Source organism: Alligator mississippiensis, chromosome 11, assembly GCF_030867095.1.
Source record: "Alligator mississippiensis isolate rAllMis1 chromosome 11, rAllMis1, whole genome shotgun sequence".
Taxonomy (NCBI): Eukaryota; Metazoa; Chordata; order Crocodylia; family Alligatoridae; genus Alligator; species Alligator mississippiensis.
In genome coordinates, this window is record NC_081834.1 from 20,576,154 (window position 1) to 20,594,145 (window position 17,992).

A 17,992-nucleotide genomic window follows, 5' to 3' on the forward strand; every position below is an offset into this window, starting at 1 on the left:
TTTCCCATTTTTATTCTCATCTTCTGTAGAGAGCTTCTGACACTTCCTGCATGCACGTGACACAGGCCAACAACCTTCTTCTTTTTCTGGCTAGATTTTTACACAGTTCTGTTGCCACCTACAGCTGGTCCCTCTAGATAAGAAAAGTCAAGCTGAGTTTAATACATATGCAAAACAGCTGTCCTGTGTTTTTCATTTGTCCTTCCTTTTTCAGGGTTGAAAGAATCCTCTACCTAAGTGTTCACAGTTAAATGCAGTGTATCACAAATTATCTATCATATGATTAGCACTTGTGCCTTACTTGTATTTTAAAATTGCTCCCTAATATCTACTTGGGTCCTGCCTCTTAGCTATCAGTTCTTGCTTCATCTACCTTCTTTCCTGTGCCTCAGGCATCAACATATGATCATAAGACATATGAAATCATGAATAAACTGACTGGTAGTTAGTTGCTGTGATAGTTGTTAGATTCAAGATTAATTAATTTAAGCAGCATATCTTTGTAATTAATTCAAACTGTTTTCTGCCAATAGAAACACAATATGCTTTACACTTCTGTGGTTTAAAATCCACAAGCATTTTAAAATATATACAGGTCTATTAATAGACTTTGGGAAATCAGGGTTTTGTTTTCCCCTTGGTCCTTAGTAACCTTCATTAATGTTTATAGATAATTGTGTGTTATGCAGAAGAGAGAAGATCATTTAAAAATTATTCTAAAATAAATACAATTCTACATTTTTCCTATTCCTTCTTGGTGCATTTGTTCCTCCTTCATGTAGAGATTTTAAGTGAGCTTTCTGTTTGCTTTGCCCATGGTGAACAGTGGCTCTTTAGGACAGTATTGTGTAACAGGACCAATGATTTACAAGTTCAGCATACATGTCATGGGCAACACCATTACAGAATATGAAGTAATTAAAGAAGTGATGAGAGGAATAGAGTGGTAACTCTCAGGATGACATGCATGACAATGAAAGTGTTTTGCTAGAGTTAGGATTTGTTCATGTCAGCTGTTAATTAGTACTCATTGTTTTAAAGAGCCAAGGTAATTGTAATCTTGTCTTTTGTTCAACCCAGCAAGCACTCAATTGGATTTACAAGACCTGTGCCCTACTGACTGCTGTGGCTGCAGTTTTAATTCAACTGGTATATGTGCAGTGCAAGTGCATTAAGATCTACAACTTGATTTTGCTGAGCAACCATTCTGGAAATGCCTTAAAAATGTCTTGAGATTAGTACCTTGTTACTACAGTGAAACAACAATACATATTTCCATAAAAACATGCAAGCATTGTATGGGGGAAGGATTTACTATATAGAGAAAGATACTGAAACCAGTGGTAATAGCCTTAGAAAAAGGTGTGCGACCACTTTATATATACTTCTTCAACCCCTGATACAATTCTGGGGTTCGTGATTTTACCAACCCTCTGATGCTGCCCTCTGTAAGAAGTTGGACATTTATTGTAGACATGTATAATATCTTTGCTTTGCTAGGGCTGTTTGTTCCTGTGTAAATCTCCCATTGTATGCATTCTCAGCCCACTTAACTACTGTTTTCCCAGCAAAATCAGTGTTTTTTGACATATATAATTACAAATACACGTCTAGGTGTATATATAACTTTTACAATATGGATAAAGTACACTAATTGTGTTATTTATCTATATGTATGTGTCCAGAGATAACATGATCAATTCACTTATGTATTGTATGTCAATTCTAATAGGACTTGCTGTTTTCCAAATTCCCATTGTCTAACAACTGTTGATATGTGTTTATACTTAAAATATTTTAAATAAAAAAATTAATAAGTAAGAATACGATTTCATCTCTTAAAAGTCAGTTACTAGCTAAAACTGGTATTTTTATATTGAATGTATTCCCTTTTAATTGCTGGAAATGTATTATTTTACAATTTTGGGGTTTAGCCCTGCAACTCTTTCTTCTGACACTCCCACTGACATCTATTAAATATTACTTACATGAATATCATCCTAACAAATAAGAATAACAGATTTGGGGATGAAGCTGTTGCCCTGGGGGGTCAGGCCAACTCTCAGGATCTCAATATTGCGCTGTTAGACAGGAGGGTGTGACACAATTGCACATGTACAAACACACAAATCAGTTAGGTGCATACACATGCACACTACCAGCTCAGGCACATACATATTCAAACCAGCCTAGGCACATGCATACCTATCACCAATGCAAACACATACACTATTCACCCCAAAAGTTAGACACAGATCACTAATTTGTATATCATGCACACAATGCCATATATACACACGCATGCACACACATGCACACACTCTCATGCTAGCAACTCAGATACACACACATTCAAAATAACTAGTTTAGGTTCATGCACACCTATCACCAGTTTAAGCCCATACACACTACACACCACATTTAGACAGAATCAGTTACCAGTTACCAACACCTGCACATCCAAGGATTACTAATTCATATACCACACACACACACACAATGATATCTATATATGTATATATATATGTATATTCACTAGTTCACATACCTCCCACCTACACATATACACAAGTGAGTTCCTAAATTGGGTGTTGTGATGTGTATGTATGCATGTGCTTGGTGTACTTGGGATACCTGGGGAAAGGTTAAGGTAAGAAAGTAGAAGTGTAGGGAGTTAACGTTACCAGGACTGGGATTAGAACCGGTGAACTAGAGGGGCCTGGGCTGAAGAACTGAGGCTGGGGGAGGTAACTTGAGGTTAATTGATCTTAATTGATTAAAAGACAATGCCCAAATCCTGCAGAACAGGGAAGCATGCCGGCACAGAGGCTGGGATTGGAGCCAGAGCTATGGGGGAGCTGAAAAGGTAGGTGAGGAAAGGGGAAAATGGGACTAAGGGAAAGTGTGGGTGTTAAAGAGGGGCTCTGGGTGTGGGGAGCCAGAGGATGGCTCCAGGGCAGATAGAGAAGTTGCAGGGAATGGCAGTAGGTGCTGGAAGCTGGAGAAAGGCTCCAGCTGCTGGAGAAACTGCAGGACAGCTAAGAGGAGCTGGGAAGCTGCAGGAGGGGAGGGGGGAGGATTACAGAAGGTACAGGGGAAGCATGAAAACAGAGAGACGGACAGCAGAAAATCACAGGAAAGCAGCAGGTGGCAGGGCAGCAGGAAACCAGAGAAAGGCAGCAGAAAGTCACAGGGAAAAGGCAGTAGGAGCAGGGGAGGCTGAGAGGCAGCAGGGACAGCAGAAAAGCAAGGAGAGGCTGAGAGTTGGCAGAAAAGGGGAGATGGAATTGGGAGGAGATCAGGAAACTAGCAGAGAGGGTGGGAACTGGAGCTGAGAGAGAGAGAGAGAATGAGGCTGGAATTTAAGATAGGGAAGGGACTGGGATTCAGTAAAACATGACCCAACTCAGGGTTGCAAATGACAGTGGTTTTATTGAACAGGGGAGAGGGTAACACAATGTCTTATTGGTTCCCTTGCAACCACCCACCCACACAATGGCAGCAGGGGTTAGAGAGGCTTGGTGCAGGGGCTGAAATCCACTGAAGTCCAGGAGGAGAGAGAGAGACTGAGAGAGAGAGAATGAGTCCAAATTGTAGGAGGAGGTGTGCAGGTAATATCTACCTAACCAGGCTGGAAAGGGGTCCTTGTCCAGTAGATATTGTCCAGAGGGGGTTTGTTGGCAGGGCCTCTGGGTGGATAGGTGGTGTGGCATGGTGCTGGTCCAGATGGAAAGGGTGTTCCCCTGGGTCTGTTTTCATTGCCCCTTTTTATAGGGGCAGACCTTGTGTGACCATAGTGACAGGAGGCATGCCCAGGCAAGGGTCAGCCCCTGGCGTACTGAGCATGTGTGGTCCATGTAGGGATGTGCAGTTTTGGGTGTCTGTAATGGTGAGAGTTGCTGGTTCTGCAGGGTCTTTTGTCTTTCAAATGCTGGTCTTGTCTCTGTTCCTAGGTGAGGTCTGTGGTTCCTGGGTGAATCCATGTGAGGTGATGGCCCAGTCATTACAGGCCATTTAGTAGAGGCCTGCTACTATTGTATTTCAATCATTCTCATTCATCCGGGAACCAATTTATATGGGAGGGGTACGTGACTCATACAGTTGCAACATAGGATGCCCAGGCAGAGGACAGAAGATGGAGGCTTGACATATAAAATGGAAACTTGACCTGACTTTGGCTCATTTACAAACACAGGCCTAAACCATACAATATCCCTATGAAACAATAAAAATCAATACAAAAATGATAATAATATGATATACAACAGTAAGAATCAATACAAACCTAATAATAATACAATATAAAACAGTGGATATCCAAAACCAAAAACTTGCTACGAAAATAAAAATGTCTAAAGCTTATCTTAAGTCTGAGTTCACTTATACTTATCTATAGGGAATAGAGAGGGAGAGAAAAGCTCAGAAATGGTTGGGGAAAGGGAGGGAATGACTTTTAAAATAAATACAAAAAAAAGAAAGAAAACTGGGGGTTTTGCTACAAAGCTATCTTTTGTCTGAAATAACTTGCACCAGTACAATAGCTGGAACTCTGGTTAAGGGGGCCATAAATCGGGACATGGCAAGTTTCTGTCTTGGAAGAGTATTGAATTATACTGTGAGTCTTCAAGAGAACTTTATTTGTTAGGAAGCAGTCAAACCCATATTTTGGTCCCTTTCTCAATCATTAAATTTGCTGCCTGAATGTATAGCTAGTAGAATCTTATAAAGGATAGTTTCACCAACAAAAGCCTGAATTATGGCCATCTTGCCTGATATGTTCCGACTCTCAAAGCCTTCCATGACACACAAAGTCCAGACAGAAATCTCAGGTGCTAATAGGATGGAGCAGCAGCTGTGCTTGCATATATTTGTAAATATTCCATTCTTGGATGGGCAGTACAAAAAGATAAATTGTGTAACTCCACTGGATTGAAAAATGGCAGTGATGTGTTTGTTGTTTACTTTGTTAGTGCTTCAAACATCAGGACAGTAATCAGCAAGGATCCAGGTTTTCTGTTTCCCACAGAAAAACGGGGTAAACCATGTAACCTTTTACCGGAGGCAAACACTGATTTCTCATTTTACTGGAGAAACCCATGGATCTTGCAGTTCTGGGATGAGCCCGCTGCAGGCTGGCAGAGTTACAACCTGTAGGGGGCTGAGAGAGAGCAGGAGGAGGGCGGTCAGGCAGCCCGGAGAGCAGCTTCCACAGTTAAGTCCGGGGGGGGGGGGAGGCGTTGAGCCCCCATAGGGAAGGGAGGGAGTAGGGCAGGGCTGGGACTGGGACTGCTGCCCAGCTGGGCAGTGTGTGGAGTTTGGGGCCTGGGGCCACAATGCATGGCTGCAGGGCCCCAGTGGGGAGCAGGATGGGGCCACAGGTGGCTGTTCTGGGAGTTGGGCAGGGCCAGCTCCCCACCACTGCATGCACTCCCAGTAGGCTGGGGGGACTCGTGCCCCTCCCCAGATCTGTGTGTGGGGCAGGGGTGGTTGCAGGCTGCTCGCTGTGGCCTCAGACTCCCCACTCTGCTGCCCTCCCTGGGGCCTCCACTTCCAGCAAGCACAACTTGGTACAGCAGGGAACAGCAGAGCCGTGCGTAGAAGCTGCTTGTTGCTGTGAGCTCTGTGCTGCCCTGGCGACATGCCCCCTGCATGCGTGGCAGCATTGAAAGGCTCAACCCTGCACTGCTGCTGTGCGCGTAGGGGGCATGTCGTGAGGGCAGCACAGAGCTTTCAGTGGCAGGCAGTTTCTTTGCATGGCTCCGCTGTTCCCTGCCACATTGGGTAGCACCTGGGCTGTGGAGGCCCCAGGGAAGGGTAGCAGGGCAGGGAGCATGAACATGCACCCGCCTCATGCAAAGGTCTAGGGGGGTGTGGGTTCCCCTGGCCCCCCAGGAATGCCCACTGTTGCAGGGAGCTGGCCCCACCCCCCCGCCTGAGCCCACAGTGGGCAGCCTGCTCCTGCCCCACACGCAGATCTGGGGGATGCGGGTCCCCCCTGGTAATCAGCTGGTGAGTGTGTGGATCAATGCCCTCCACTGGATGCAATTGGAACTGCCCATCTGTTTGTAACGAGGTATGTCTATATGGCAGGGGTGGGCAATTATTTTGGCTGGAGGGCCACTTACCAAGTTGTGGCAAGCTGTCAAGGGCTGCATGGGTAGCCCTGCCCCTTGACAGGTGCCCCACCCCGGTCACCATCTTGTGACCGGAAGTCCCATCTCCTAACTACTGACCTTTGCCACTAGAATTCCCTCCCTTTGCCCCTGGAAGTATTCTTTTCAGCAAGGGGTTTTGTCATGTCAGAACCAGAAAAATATCAAATTATATTCTAAAAACTGAACGTCTACAACATCCATTAATTTGATTAAAAAATATTTTTTTCCTGATTTACATGTGTTTGTGTAGTGTACATAGAGGTGCTAGTACAATAGCTTAAAATGAAATCTTACTCTTATATGTGGTGGAGGGGGGATTGTGGGGGACTGTGGGTATGTGGGTTGTGGGGGGAGTGTGGAGGCCTTGTGTGGGGGATGTATGTGTGGGGTGAGGGAGCATGTGGATGTGTGTGTGGGTGGTTATGGGGACTGGAAGGCTGTCTGTGGGGGGGAGGGTGGCTGGGGTGTGTGTGTGGGGATTTACATGTATAGCAGTGTGAGGGGTATGTGGGTGCATGTGTATGGTGGTATGTGCACGTGGGACTTGCCCTACACACACATGTACTCACTCTGCCCCTCCCTCATTGCTCTCTCTGTCTCTCTCTCCCCCTCACTCATTGCAGAGATGTGTGAATGCACACACACCCCCCCCCCCATCCATCCCACTCCTGGCCCTGTGCTCCCGCGGTTCAGCAATTCATCTGGGAGCCATGTAGTGTGGGGGGCAGTGGCAGTGGGTGGGTGTGTGGGAGTGCAGTGACAGCTGGTCGGGAATGCGGGGCTCATGCTGGTGTCCTGGGGCCAGGGCCAGCAGAGCCCAGAGTGGATGTCAGGAGCACAGGGCCCGGGCTGGTAGGTTCCATAGACCCTGTGCTCCTGCCGCCCCACTTTGGGCCCAACTGGTGCTTGCCCTGGGACACTGGTGTGGGCCCCATGCTCCTGCCCAGCTGTCACTGTGCTCCCACATGCACTCCCCCTCCCTGCCTGCTGCTGGTTTCCCTGCGGGCCTTGCTGCTGGGCTGCTGGGTCCTGCTGCCAGCTTCTCCTGGGTCCTACCGCCCCTGGCTCCTGTCATCTTTGACAGGCAGCCGGGGCAGATAAATATTAATTTTCTAAATTTTTTAGGGGCCCCACAGGCCAGTTAGAATGGCCTGGTGGGCCAGATTCAGCCCACGGGTCATATTTTGTCTGCTCCTGCTTTATGGCCTCCCCGGAGAGCCAGGAACTCCCTCTAAGAATCAGGCCCTAACCACTTGCTCCTTCTTGCCCAGTAACTGGGCAGAGTTGATGTCCTGGGTTTCTGCCTTGGTCCTGCTCCAGTCTTTTCCTAAGAGAGCGAGTGAGTGAGCCAAAGAGTAGTGCTCGGATGTGCACTCAGGGTCTCAACACTTAAGTATTTGGTGGGTGCGAGTATGTGCAGTGTAGAAGTGAGTGGGTAGGCTTTGACTCTCAGTCCCAGGCTCATGAAGGAGACTGTATAGACAGGCATCAACACAGTACACCTACTTGAATATTTACCTTTATCATAAGTGGTAAGCCATCTACTTTTAGCCCTAACTTCTGGCCCTAATATTGTATAAATTTCTGCCCGGTCATGTGCTGCTTAGTGAAAAAATGACATTCATATGTTGCATTCTAGGAATCTGTTTAACCCACATCTCAACCTTTTTAGATGGTTCTATACCATGCTTTTTTCCATGATATCAACTTAGAAAGAAAATTAATCGCAGCCAGATTTTAACACTGCATTTCTAAAGACTCATGCTTCTGACAAAATATTTAGTACATGCGTGTAAAGCAGTTACCATTTTTGTGATACTTTTATTTGTTTCTTATCTCTATATACCTGCTATTCATCCAGGAAATTTTATGGAAATACAAGATATTGCCGTGAGATGATTGCCATAATCAAGTCAAGTATCTTCCTCTACCTGAAGTTAGTATCTCTGGATGCCAAATTAGATGGCAGAGGTGAAATCAAAAGTGCATTTACTCGGCTAATAAAGCATTAGGTATTAATGGAAAATGAACTGGAAGTAGTTTGTGCTTAAGGTTTTTTTGCAGTTTTGCCTTGCACAGTATTTTGGATCAGTTTCCACTGTTGACCTTGGAAGCACTGGTTATTTATTAGCATAATATGATTACATATCTATCTGCAGGGTTTATGATGGAAATTGAAGCCTTGCAATAATTTGGCTAAAAACTAACTAAAGCATTCAGCCAGCTGTCAAAATTACAAGAGAAGCTATATTAAGCAAAAACAGGCTGTAGCTGTTAAGTGATATCTAAACACTGTCAGCACAGCTACCTAGGTAGGTGCAATTTGGCCAGCTTAATTTGTTGGCTACAAGTGTGAATAATTAACAGAATGCAATTTAGTGACACCTTACCACCATGGGCCATATACAGCCCACATGTGTAACTCATAGTCAAATTAGATGCACTTAACATCTCTCTCTCTTTCTCTGTTGCTGTATAATTTAGATGAACAGACACCAGGATTTTGCTAATTTTATGTATGCAGGGGGAATGTAGCTTGTCACTCTTTATGGATGTGGATGGTCATGAACTAAAAAAACAAGCTAATGGCAGGAATTTTAACAGGAATATTGTTAACTAAAATATGTTTGCGCTTCATTAATGAACTGTGGGGTCTGGGTTTTATCTTGGATGAAAAGTTCCAGCTTTTGATGTTGGTCACTTAGCATAGTCAATTCCTTATAGGTCAGTGCAATAGAATATATGTGAGAATTTGCTCGGTCTTTCTGGGCTAGAAAGGTCATTCATTATCAAATTAGAAACAATCAGTAGAACTGGTAAGTAATTGTTGTGCTTTATTTATCTTATTTTGTTTTGTAATATGATCGGTAATAGTTGTCTGACAGTTGGCTGCCACTTCATCTTCTGCAAAAACACTGCATGGTCCATAGAATCCTGCCTTGATAACATACGCAGACTCATTGCAGACTGTAGAATTATCTTGTTCAACTTCTATCACTTGCAGAATGTGTCTCTTATGTTTGTATCAGGCACATGGACAGCTTTCTTTCTCTTTTGTAAAGTTGAACAAGGTGGCAAAATGTATTTAATACATTTAGTTATTTGTACACACTGGTTGGGGATGTCTGGGAAATGATCTAGCTATATGCTACAATGCCTTACCTAATTTAAAAAAGAAAGATGTCTCATAGCCAGGGAAGATTAAGTGTCCAAGTGCAGAAAACTAGCTTTAAAGTTTTAATGTTTAAAAAACTGAGTTTGCTTGGCAGTGAGCCTTCCCAGTGACAATCAGTGTAAATACAGGTCTGTTTTCTCTTGCATATTTGAAAGTGTTTCTCTGCAGTACGGTATACTGGGTAGTCTAATCACATGGTAATTTACTTCCAAACAGGTTGCAGTATTTTATAGTTGCGAACTACATGTTCAATTTACTGTATTTTAGAAAACTTATTTATGGCTTTGAAAAATAACCTTATGGGCAAAGTACTACAAACTAAGCTGTAGGGAATAATCTTGCAGTGGCTGGGAGAGGCTATTTTTTTTTTCCATCTCTCACTTCTCATAAAACAAAATAAGTAACAATATAATGGAAACACCCTTTTTGCTTTACACATTGTTCCATTTCAATTCTTGACACTTTAGTTTTTTTTACCTGATGCAGAATAATAGCATTGAAGTCTATTAAATTCTCTTCTGGTTTTTTTTTCCTGAAGTTTATCCAGATTGGGCATAAGGAGTAAAAAAGAAATGTTCTCCGAGGGAGAGGAAAAAAAATACCCAGGTTTCACCATCAGTAGCTTCCATATAATGCAGTAAACTATTTTTACTGTCAGTGTTGGTATTTATTTAAAGCATCAAAAAAGCAGCTGTTCCGCCAAGATATCATTGGCAATGGACTGAAACTGCAAAACTGAGATCCAGTAGTAGATTATTCTTATCTATCTATCTATCTATCTATCTATCTATTAAATTTATATGCACACTTTCTTTGAAAAAGCTTCAGAGCCTCTTACAATAATAGACAAAAACATATGAAAATAGAATAAAACATTAAAATAAGATAAGATAATGAAACAAACTCCTCTCAAAAGACCCCCAGATCCAAAACAATCCACTATAACCCCACCTACTCCCACTCCCTCGCCTCTCACTCAGGGGAGCATCAATTTCTGCACAACCCAACCTTATTTTCCATCTCTCCATTTGCTATATTGCCTTTCCAGCTTAGGTGGCCATGTGGGGCCTGTTCTGAGCTAGGGAGGGCAGGAATAACTGAAGCCCCTGCTGTAGATAGGGAAATCTGGGAGACTAGCAGAAGGAGCAGTCTTCAGTCCAGGATGCTTTGCAGACTCTCTAAGCCAGGGGCGGGCAATGATTTTGGGCAGAAGGCTGCTAACCAAGTTTTGGCAAGCTGTCGAGGGCCACATGGGTAGCCCTGCCCCTTGACAGGTGCCCTGCCCCCTGGTCACCATCTTGGGATTGGAAGTCCTGCCCCAAACCTCTGACCTTTGCCACTGGGAGCCCCTCCCCTTGCCCCGGGAAGTACTCCTTTGGGGAAGAGGGTTTGCCATCTTAGGGAAAAGAAAAACAAATTACATACTGAAAATCAAACACCCATAATAATATTTTTAAATTTAATTAAAAAACATATTTTTTCCCTGATTTGTGGGTGTTTGTGGTGTATATGCAGAAGTGATTGCATATGGGGGCCTGCGGGGATGTGTGGATGTGCATGTGTGGGTATGGGAGCCATGTAGTGCAGAGTGGCCAGGCAGGAAAGTGGGGAAAGTGGCAGGGGGGAGTGGAAGCGAGCGGGAGCGTGGGGCCTGCACCAAAGTCCCAGGGCCAGCGCTGGTGGGGCCCAGAGCAGGGTGGTAGGAGTGTGGGGTGTGGGCTGGCAGGGGCCTGTGGAGCTGGGCTGGCAAATTAATTACCAATAACTATGTGATGGCTATTTTAGTGAGAAGTCAAATGAAAGAGGATGTTAAGGTGGAGAAAATATTCTTTGCAAAGATAGAATATTCTTATGGCATTAATGTTTTTAATGAAGTGTGAGGGGATAGAGCCAGAACAGTGGGACAAACATAGCCTAGTCCTTCAACTCCTAGAAGAAATGTTTTACCTATTTCTATACTGTTTCAGAAATATTTTCCTCAGCCTCTAAATTAACAAGCTGCTAATGCTAAGAAAGCCTCTCCAGCTTTCCTGAAAGAGTGATAACTAAAACAAGACAGGAAAAAACAACATCGCTTACAGGGAACTTCAAACAACAGCACTCAGGTGAACTTTTAGACCAGTGATCCTCAATCAGGAGTTATTTTTCAGCAGTAAAGAGTGAGAACAAAGAGCTGGTATTTTCTCAAGGGTGCTGTGAGTCTATCCAGGGGTGCCTTGAGTCTATAAAAGGTAGAGAACCACTGTTTAGACCCTTTCCCTTCTCTCAACAATGGTTGAAGCCTGAGACAAGTCATTCAAGCCATAGTACCCTGATTGCAAGTACTCCAGCTTTAATGCTATGAGGACCCTGCAGCAGGACAACACTTGAAGACCACACCAAGCAAAATGGCTTAACTAGGAATTTTTTTTGACAGAAGTCAAAAACTACAACCACCACTTTGTACCCTGAGCAATAAAACTGATACACTAGTGGGTCATGACACCACTCAGGAAAGTCACTTTCACACCCCATAAATGGAAACTGCATACGTAGCAAAAACATATAAGGACATAAAAACCCCACAAAATATATTATTCTTGGACTTCCAGCTGTAGACAAGGACAAAGGACACTTAACAGCAAGGCTGACATTTCAGAAAATCCAATAAGAGCAGAAGTGAAAAGATAACAGTTTTCCTAAAAGAAGCTGAAACAAGTCATTCAACAACTGCTATCGAAGACTAGGACCCCAATACCTTTAAATATGCACTGTACATAAAAAACAGGCTTTTGCACTCAGAAGCTGCCACCACAAAAAGGAAAATCTTGAATTACACAAATCTCTCTCCCATGCTGGTCTGGTTAGCTTAAAAATACAAGAGAAATGGGCAGGGGCAGAGATCTACATACAACTCCTACTAGAAATGTGAACTTAGAATGACTAAGTAGGAGAAAAATATGGTCTTGTGTAATGTGTAACATGATGATTCTCTGGGGCCCTGCACAGGCACAGCAATCCACTGGCATGCTATACATTGAAGGATTAGGGCCTGTGTTTAATTCTGCATTAGAATTTCTGAACAAAAAAAAGCATTTAGAGTATGATTTAAACCGGCACTAGGTTCAAACCAAATCCAGGCTTACATACCTTTAATATTTTCCAGAGGGGTCTAGAAGAGAAGGGGACCAGATACAGATGCAAGGTGTTCAGCTAGACCTTATTTTTATAATGGGATGAACTGAAAAGCCACCCACACCTTAGGATTTTTAAATCATCATGTGGCCTTCTGAGTTGGAAACTGAGTGGCCCAACTAGGCTGTGAGCTTAGAGCAGGGGTGGCCAAAATACAGCCCACAGGCCAGATCTGGCCCACCAGGCCATTCTATCCAGCCCATGGGGACTCTAAAAAATTTAGAAAATTAATATTTATCTGTCCTGGTTCCTGTCAAAGATGACAGGAGCCAAGGGCAGTAGGACCCAAGGGAAGCCCTGGCAGGCTCCTGCAACAGCAGGGCCCCCCCTGGCCCCGCCTCCCCACCCCCCAGCCCTGCCTAGCAGGGGCTTCTGGCCTGGGTCTGTGGGGCTGTTTGTGGCTGCGTCCAGGAGGGAAATTCAGGTAAGAAGGAGGGCAAGGGCAGGCAGAGGAGGATCACGGGGATTGCCCCAGTCCTCGGGGCCAGGCCAGCTCCTGCTGAGCCCCATGGTCTGGTCATGCAGCTGGGAGCAGCGGAGAGGCAGGAAAGTGGTGCCAGGGGCAAAGGCGGGGGTGGGGTGGAAGCGAGCAGGAGCATGGGGCCTGTGCCAGTGTCCCGAGGCCAGTGCTGGCAGGGCCCAGAGCGGGGTGGTAGGAGCGTGGGGTGCAGGCTGTCTGTGGAGCTGGGCTGGGCTGCACCAGCAGGGAGAGGGGGGGAGCTGACCTAGCTCCCTAGAGCCCCTGCTGGCCAGGACCCCACACTCCTGCCGCCCTGGCGCTGGCTCTAGGACACCAGTGCAGGCCCCGTCCTCCCTTCTGGCTACCGCTGGCTCCCACATGCCCATTCACTCCCAGTGACCCTGCCCCAGCCCCGTGGTACAGGCAGAGAGTAGCACACAGCCCCAACGCTGCGCTCACCCTCAGGGAACGAGCTGGTGCTCAGTGCAGGGGGAAAGCAGCCTCCCCCCATCATGGCTGGTGCTTCCTGCTGCAGCTGCTCACAGCCCATGTGGGACTGTCCTGCCTCGCCGCCACATCACTGCTGCCCCATCGGGCAGAGGTGGCAATTGAGCAGACACAGGTAGCTCTACATGGGCTTTGAGTGGCTGCAGCATGGGGCACCGGCCACAGGAAAGGGGAGCAGCTGCTTTTCCCACCATGCTGAGCACCAGCTTGTTCCCCACAAGCTGCTGCTAGGCGTAAAGGAAAACAGCTCCCCCAATCCCCGCCACCCTAACAGTGTTTGCTGCAGCTGCCCACCCAGAGCCTGCTCTGCGCTAGGCTGCACCAGCAGGGAGAGGGGGGAACTGGCTCAGCTCCATAGAGTCCCTGCTGGCTGGGACACTGTGCTCCTGCTGCCCTGCTCTAGGCCCCACTGGTGCTGGCTTCGGGACACCGGCACAGGGCCCATGCTCCTGCCCAGCCGCTGATGGCTCCCATGCACCCATTCACTCCCAGTGCCCCAGCCCCAGCCCTACAGTACAGGTGGGGAGCAGTGCGCAGCCCTGACCCCATGCTTGCCTGCGGGAAATGAGCTGGTTCTTAGCACGGGGGAAAAGCGGCACCCTCTGTGGCTGGCGTCCCGTGCTGCAGCCACTTGCAGCCCACGCAGGGCTGTCCTGCCTCTGTGCTGCATCACTGCTGCCCCATGGGGCAGTGATGGCAATAGAGAGCAGGCACAGGTAGCCCTGCGCGGGTTCTGAGCGGCTGCAGCACAGGGCACCAGCAATGGGGAAGGGGAGTGGCTGCTTTTACCCCGCGCTTAGCACCAGATTGTTGCCCACTGCCACCACTAGCCTGGGCCCTGTGCCAGCTCCGGGCTCGCCCATCAGGGCTCAGCAGAAGCTGCTGCTCAGTGCGGAGGAAAGTGCCCTTCCCCCCCGCTCACCACCGGTCAGTGTTTGGTGTGGCTGCCTGCCCACAGCCCGTGCCATGCTAGGCTGCGGTGTAGCTGCTTCACCACTGCCTCTGTGCTGCCCAGCAACTGCTCCACTGCTGCTGTACTGCGCAGCACAGAGGCGGTAGTGAAGCAGCCACACCACAGCCTAGCACAGAGCAGGCTCTGGGTGGGCAGCTGCAGCAAACACTGTTAGGGTGGCGGGGATTGGGGGAGCTGTTTTCCTTTACGCCTAGCAGCAGCTTGTGGGGAACAAGCTGGTGCTCAGCATGGTGGGAAAAGCAGCTGCTCCCCTTTCCTGTGGCCGGTGCCCCATGCTGCAGCCACTCAAAGCCCATGTAGAGCTACCTGTGTCTGCTCAATTGCCACCTCTGCCCGATGGGGCAGCAGTGATGTGGCGGCGAGGCAGGACAGTCCCACATGGGCTGTGAGCAGCTGCAGCAGGAAGCACCAGCCATGATGGGGGGAGGCTGCTTTCCCCCTGCACTGAGCACCAGCTCGTTCCCTGAGGGTGAGCGCAGCGTTGGGGCTGTGTGCTACTCTCTGCCTGTACCACGGGGCTGGGGCAGGGTCACTGGGAGTGAATGGGCATGTGGGAGCCAGCGGTAGCCAGAAGGGAGGACGGGGCCTGCACTGGTGTCCTAGAGCCAGCGCCAGGGCGGCAGGAGTGTGGGGTCCTGGCCAGCAGGGGCTCTAGGGAGCTAGGTCAGCTCCCCCCCTCTCCCTGCTGGTGCAGCCCAGCCCAGCTCCACAGACAGCCTGCACCCCACGCTCCTACCACCCCGCTCTGGGCCCTGCCAGCACTGGCCTCGGGACACTGGCACAGGCCCCATGCTCCTGCTCGCTTCCACCCCACCCCCGCCTTTGCCCCTGGCACCACTTTCCTGCCTCTCCGCTGCTCCCAGCTGCATGACCAGACCATGGGGCTCAGCAGGAGCTGGCCTGGCCCCGAGGACTGGGGCAATCCCCGTGATCCTCCTCTGCCTGCCCTTGCCCTCCTTCTTACCTGAATTTCCCTCCTGGACGCAGCCACAAACAGCCCCACAGACCCAGGCCAGAAGCCCCTGCTAGGCAGGGCTGGGGGGTGGGGAGGCGGGGCCAGGGGGGGCCCTGCTGTTGCAGGAGCCTGCCAGGGCTTCCCTTGGGTCCTACTGCCCTTGGCTCCTGTCATCTTTGACAGGAACCAGGACAGATAAATATTAATTTTCTAAATTTTTTAGAGTCCCCATGGGCTGGATAGAATGGCCTGGTGGGCCAGATCTGGCCTGTGGGCTGTATTTTGGCCACCCCTGCTCTAAGCTCACAGCCTAGTTGGGCCACTCAGTTTCCAACTCAGAAGGCCACATGATGATTTAAAAATCCTAAGGTGTGGGTGGCTTTTCAGTTCATCCCATTATAAAAATAAGGTCTAGCTGAACACCTTGCATCTGTATCTGGTCCCCTTCTCTTCTAGACCCCTCTGGAAAATATTAAAGGTATGTAAGCCTGGATTTGGTTTGAACCTAGTGCCGGTTTAAATCATACTCTAAATGCTTTTTTTTGTTCAGAAATTCTAATGCAGAATTAAACACAGGCCCTAATCCTTCAATGTATAGCATGCCAGTGGATTGCTGTGCCTGTGCAGGGCCCCAGAGAATCATCATGTTACACATTACACAAGACCATATTTTTCTCCTACTTAGTCATTCTAAGTTCACATTTCTAGTAGGAGTTGTATGTAGATCTCTGCCCCTGCCCATTTCTCTTGTATTTTTAAGCTAACCAGACCAGCATGGGAGAGAGATTTGTGTAATTCAAGATTTTCCTTTTTGTGGTGGCAGCTTCTGAGTGCAAAAGCCTGTTTTTTATGTACAGTGCATATTTAAAGGTATTGGGGTCCTAGTCTTCGATAGCAGTTGTTGAATGACTTGTTTCAGCTTCTTTTAGGAAAACTGTTATCTTTTCACTTCTGCTCTTATTGGATTTTCTGAAATGTCAGCCTTGCTGTTAAGTGTCCTTTGTCCTTGTCTACAGCTGGAAGTCCAAGAATAATATATTTTGTGGGGTTTTTATGTCCTTATATGTTTTTGCTACGTATGCAGTTTCCATTTATGGGGTGTGAAAGTGACTTTCCTGAGTGGTGTCATGACCCACTAGTGTATCAGTTTTATTGCTCAGGGTACAAAGTGGTGGTTGTAGTTTTTGACTTCTGTCAAAAAAAATTCCTAGTTAAGCCATTTTGCTTGGTGTGGTCTTCAAGTGTTGTCCTGCTGCAGGGTCCTCATAGCATTAAAGCTGGAGTACTTGCAATCAGGGTACTATGGCTTGAATGACTTGTCTCAGGCTTCAACCATTGTTGAGAGAAGGGAAAGGGTCTAAACAGTGGTTCTCTACCTTTTATAGACTCAAGGCACCCCTGGATAGACTCACAGCACCCTTGAGAAAATACCAGCTCTTTGTTCTCACTCTTTACTGCTGAAAAATAACTCCTGATTGAGGATCACTGGTCTAAAAGTTCACCTGAGTGCTGTTGTTTGAAGTTCCCTGTAAGCGATGTTGTTTTTTCCTGTCTTGTTTTAGTTATCACTCTTTCAGGAAAGCTGGAGAGGCTTTCTTAGCATTAGCAGCTTGTTAATTTAGAGGCTGAGGAAAATATTTCTGAAACAGTATAGAAATAGGTAAAACATTTCTTCTAGGAGTTGAAGGACTAGGCTATGTTTGTCCCACTGTTCTGGCTCTATCCCCTCACACTTCATTAAAAACATTAATGCCATAAGAATATTCTATCTTTGCAAAGAATATTTTCTCCACCTTAACATCCTCTTTCATTTGACTTCTCACTAAAATAGCCATCACATAGTTATTGGTAATTAATTTGCCAATGCAGAGAGATTGCTAGGGGCATCGAACACAGTTTCACATGTATGTTTGCTGCAAACAGTTGTTTTAAATTTTTGGTGGATTTATTTGATTTCTGTAGTGTCTATTGTTATAATTTTGGGTGCCGTATATTTAGCAGTAGATGCTATCAAAGCAAATCATATGCGGGTCATGCTGTCAACTATGTGGCAAATGAACCCAGGTGGGCAAAAAAAAAAAAGCCAAGGAAGCTGTTGGTAAAGAAGAAGAGAGGGATTGTCTAAATGTCCTAAATAGTAAAACTTTGCAGAGTCCAGTAGAGTGCTACCAAAGGATATATCCACAGACGGTTATTCCACAGGTAGGGTCTTTGGTCACTGCATTAAAGACCTTATCCTTGCTCTGAATTATTTTGAACCTCAGCATGTAAACCATGGGCAAAGGGCTTGGCAGAGTGCAACTACCTTGGATCAGCTTAGCAGAACTGGCTGCTCCCCAAGTGCCTAGGACATAATCATGCAAGACTTTTAAGGTATCTTTAGTCTGGCTTTGAAATGGCATGGAGACACCCACACCATGGGAAGCATCACCATTTCCAGTTCCCAGTGCATCTGTGAGCCATTCTCTCCACTTTTGGAGTGGGGAATAGCTTCAAGAAGATTGACTAACAAACCAGTAGACACTTATTGGCCCCCAAAAAAGACAAGGGGGTTTGGTTGATAATGACCAAGAGGTCTAGAGCAACCCAGCAA

The 17,992-nt window shown here is 46.8% G+C and overlaps 1 long non-coding RNA gene across 1 annotated transcript in view; it reads left to right on the top strand.

The window, feature by feature from the left end:
- The first annotated feature begins 2,769 nt into the window (after positions 1 to 2,769).
- LOC132243984 (uncharacterized) overlaps positions 2,770 to 17,992 on the top strand; it is a 207,940-nt gene continuing 192,717 nt past the window's right edge. Inside the window, exon 1 of the long non-coding RNA XR_009455585.1 lies at positions 2,770 to 2,866. This is a non-coding gene — a long non-coding RNA (uncharacterized LOC132243984). The remainder of the gene's footprint in view (positions 2,867 to 17,992) is intronic.